We start from the raw sequence: 4,953 nt of genomic DNA on the forward strand, positions 1-4,953 counted from the left end.
GAGAGTGGCCTGTAGTTTTGGAGCAGAAGGTTATCAGGATGAGAGCTGTTTCTCACCATGCATGAAGTTGATGCCTGTGTGAATGCACAGCCACAAATCATTGCAAATTGCCAAACAGTTATGGGCAGAGAAACTAGGAGAGGGTTTCGTTAGAGTCACCCAAATGTAAGCCAGGAAACACATTGCTGACAGAACTTATGCTAGAAAGATTTGGACCAGGTGATGAGCTGGATAAAACTGTCATTTCTTAGCAGATGTTGTATTCTTAGTTACAAGAAGTGCTGTAACATTCAGACCTAATCATAGTGAAAAAAACACAAGCCATCTTTTAAGCAGTGCATGAATAAAAGCTGTGTGTTCAAACACAGAGCTCACTGTATCTGTCAGACTAATGTGGTGACTTTTTCGTCACTTTTGCAGCAGCTTTTAAAGGAAGGATCCTGGCCCCCAAGAGAAATGCTTACCTGCTGAAGCGTAACATCATACTCTCAATCCTTTTCCTTGCCAACCCTAAGCCTGCTCTGTCTTGTCTGGGCTGCATGCTGCGGCGGGAGCTAGAAAACTGAGAGCTGTATGCCGAAAATCCTTGGGATGTTGATGTACAGAATGGTGGGTGGTGTTATTTAGATGTCTTTGTAAACAAACAAATACAGCTGATTAAAGCTGGATGGCCATAGAGGTTTCTGTCTGCCTCTGAACACCCCACCCTTGTCTTGGCAGTTATGGGGATCTCAAGTTACTCAAAAGGCCAGGTTGCCAATGGATGTCTTAGGAGCTGCCTCACATGTGGTTCAGCTCCTGCTGACAGAGACAGCAAATCTGGAGTAAGGCTGCACCACTGCAGCATGATATTCTCCTTATTTGGTGGGATGTTTCAGTCCAGCTGTCAGCAAATGCCATTCCTGGTACCCTGCAGGTCTGAGTGCCGGCTCACAGGAGAACTTGATCGCGTATTAACAGAGAGGGGCTGGCACACAAGCACGCTCCTACTTCACTGATCAGCACTTCTTACCTTAAATGTTTCAGGCCCACAAGCTACATGATTAAAATCGAAGGCAAAAGCAGTTTCTTGGAGACTGTGCAGCCATCTAGCGTTATTGTATATATAGCATGCTGGTTACCTTCCAAGACCCCAGATCACTGCAGTGCTTTTTTTCTACAAAACCCCCAGCTGAATGTGTAACTTTTAAGTTACAAGAGATTTAGTTAAACTTGCCAACCCACTGATCTTTATGATCTCTGAATTTTGTGACCACCTGAAGGTCATACTTGTGGATGGAGAAGAATATCCTGCTACTGTATTTATTTTAGTCATAGCAAGTATGTGTTGCTATCAGGAAGAGCAACCAGGTTGTCCATGGCTGCTGCTGCACTTTAGCACACTTTGATTCTCAAGGAAAAGAAAGGAAAAGAAAGGAAAAGGAGAGGAGAGGAGAGGAGAGGAGAGGAGAGGAGAGGAGAGGAGAGGAGAGGAGAGGAGAGGAGAGGAGAGGAGAGGAGAGGAGAGGAGAGGAGAGGAGAGGAGAAGGGAAGGGAAGGGAAGGGAAGGGAAGGGAAGGGAAGGGAAGGGAAGGGAAGGGAAGGGAAGGGAAGGGAAGGGAAGGGAAGGGAAGGGAAGGGAAGGGAAGAGAAGAGAAGAGAAGAGAAGAGAAGAGAAGAGAAGAGAAGAGAAGAGAAGAGAAGAGAAGAGAAGGAAAAGAAAAGGAAAAGAAAAGGAAGAGAAGAAAAGCCATCAAAACAACAAAGAAACAAACAAAACCCAAACCAAATAAAAAAAGCCTAAATTTAAGTTTGAAGATCAGTGAGCAAACTTCAGGGATGCTACTGCTGTCTACCACTATGCATGTTCCACAGGGCTTTGGAGACTTTTTAATTTGCTCAGGAATAGGAAAGTCTTATATAGTGAAACATAAAAGAGGAAAACAGCCTGAATCTGTAATTCTCACTTTTCTCATCTAGAAAAAAACATCTTATTTCAAAGTCTCAGCTTCTTCTTTGGTCATTCAGCAGACAGGCCAATTAGTACAAGGAACTACTCTTACAGTTTGTAGTAAATTAGTTAGGCAACCTGTGCAGGCAAGGAGCATGATGAAACAACATGCATTCTTGTGTTGCATACCAGAGTGACAAGTAAATCTCAAAGGTGACAACCCAGAGTTACTGAGACTTACCAGCAGCCACTCGGCCAACCTGAGAACAGAAACGTCTTTGTTTACAATCTGCATTTTTCTGACTCTTATCTGCTCCCTTCCACTGTAATTTCGCCCAGCCCCCTCTGTGCCACTAGGTTCATCTTTCTCCTCACCTTGCATTATACTGTATAAGTGTCCAGGTGTCTTATGAGGGACTTTCATCTTCTGAGACAAAAGGTGATGGACTGCTGGCTTTCTGCACTGCGGTAACAAGTTGCCGACTAGGGAGGCAAAAGGAATTGCTTCCGGACAGAAGTTACATGTTACAACGTCTTTATTTTGGCTAAGCAGTGAGTGGAGATTTGTGCCATGAGATACATGATTTTCTGGATCCTGCTACACTTACGGAAGGTGCTACCAGCTCTGGTTAACATGCTGTGCTGGGGGAAATAGCCCCATTCCCACCCCCTAAGAATATGCCCCATGAACAATTTACATAAACACTCTTATTCCCCTCGTTAGCTCAGACCATTAATATCAAATACTGAAGTCTCAGCCTGAGGAGTGGCTGAGGGGAGCAGTGACAAGCAGCACATACCCATTCCACAGTCACAGTTGGATCTGGAGGAGGACATTTGTCAGCATTGCCTCAGTCACACGTGCTAAGCTGGGGTGAGAACCTTGTCTGCAACGCTGGACACAAATCTTTTGCACACTCTGCTTCCAAGTGTCTGTCTGTCCATGGGATGTTAAAAACAGACTGTGGTACGTGTCCAACAGGCTCCAGCCACAACTGACTGATCGGCAGCATTCACCTGGGATAATTTTTTGAAACACATGGTTTACAGAGAGTGTTTCACTGCAGAAATTTTTGTGGGTGTTGGATATCTGAATGTCACCAAAGAGATGGCTAATTAATTACTGTTCTGCTATTTGTTTCTGGTGACTTTTACCAATAAACAGGGAAACTAGTTGAACACAGAAAGACCCTGTGCAGAAGGCAAGCGCTCCCCCAGGAGCTCACAGAGCCGCTGTCCAGCGGCAGGGCACAGCAGGGCGTCCCGGGACTGCTGGCTGCAGCCCGGGCGGGTGGGAAGGAGCGGGAGGGCTCCTGCGCAACAGCACAGCCTCTGCCTGAGAAAAGGAACGGCAGTTGTGATGCTGAGCCGCCCGCAGGGAGCCACGACCCCGCAAACCACCACCAAACCACCTCTCACCCCAAACAGCTACAGACACCGTCCTGGGCAGAGCGGGAAATGGCTGAAAGAAAATTGTCTGATTTAAGGGATAATCTGAGGTGAGGTGGTATATGTCTCACAATTCTGAAAATGGTTTTAATGATACTACAAAATAATGTGTATGGATACAGGAACAAGGCAGAACATTTGCATTCTGTTATGTACTTGAGCAAGAGGGTTATTTTCTTTGGATAGGAGGTATAAATTGTGCTCCGTACAATTTCTGGGCAGGACAGATCTTATTGTGGTTTGTGTTTGTTTGTTTGTTTGTTATTTTGTTGTTTTGTTTTGTTTTGTTTTAATAAGTAAAGGTGTTAACATTTATAACCCACCCAAAACCTTTGCAATTTCATTTTCCTGAGTGCTCTTGAAGTTCTAGTCACACCTTTGTCCCTACTTCTGCCTGCAACTGGCTTTGGGAGCCACTTGAGCCACCATCATATTAGAGTTCGGATGCATTTCAGTTGTCATCTAGGTGATTATTCTACTGTAATGATATAGCTTGGAAAGCACTTTAGGTCTCACAGAATGAAAGTTTCCTTAGGAAATAAATGTTTTCTTTGTTTATTCACTGTTATATCTTGAGAATAGTTACAAGTGAAACAGAAGCTCAAAAAAGGCTGCATTCAATTGCCACAATGCCAATAAAATTACTTTATTAGGGGGTTAATAACATTCCTTCCTGCTAACATTCCATCACATTGATGCAGAACCATCTTGAGTTCCCCTCCAAACTATGCCTTGCAAAGCAGAATCACTCTTCCATAAACCACATTACAGCATCCAGAACCAGCCTCTGGGGCTTTGGGAATGAGAAGAATGCTGTCCACCTCGGTTAGTACCGGACTTGTTTGTTCTGCTGGTGCTTCTTTCCTGCCCCCCTCTCCAGGTCCCATTTTAGACCCAGGAGCTCTGGTCCCCATGTGTGTGGAGCGAGTTCAAAACTGCAATCCATCAGACAGTCAGGTTCAAGAAATTACTAGCACAACAGCTTGTTATCAATCTGAGGTGAAAAAGATAAGCCCAAAGTTATTTTGACAGCTTGTGTTATTTAGGTGAAGCTGAAACGTTTGTGTTCTGTACACTAAAAGCATTTCATACAGACGGTGTTCTGGGAAAGCGGGTTCTGCCTCCGGTGCAGCGCTGATCTGTGTCGCAGCGTTCGGCTGCCCCCCCGCGGCACACGTCTGAAGTGTTCGGGCGGCACTGACGGCGGTGACGCCCGGCCCTCCCGGGTCCGCACTCGCTCGGTGGAGCGCCAGAGCCGCGAGGCGATGGAGCCCGGGCGAGTTCATCACACCGTGCTTGGCCGGCGCCTCTGTGAGGGGGGCGGTACACACCGGCCCGGCACCCCGGCTAACGGCACGGCCGAGACCGCAGAGCAAGGGATGGGCACGGCCGAGGCCGCCCCAGAGCTGCGGCCCAAACAGCTGCCCGGGTACCGACAGCGCGGCGGGGACGGGCACGCAACGAAGCGACGCCCGGATACGCGCGTCACTTGCCAGGAATCGATATGGCCTCCGGGCAGGCCCGGGATGGGGGCGGGGCGAGCGGCCTCGCGAGAGTGCCGCCACCTCTCGCGC

The sequence above is a fragment of the Columba livia genome, chromosome 6 (assembly GCF_036013475.1).
Source record: "Columba livia isolate bColLiv1 breed racing homer chromosome 6, bColLiv1.pat.W.v2, whole genome shotgun sequence".
NCBI classification, from domain to species: domain Eukaryota; kingdom Metazoa; phylum Chordata; class Aves; order Columbiformes; family Columbidae; genus Columba; species Columba livia.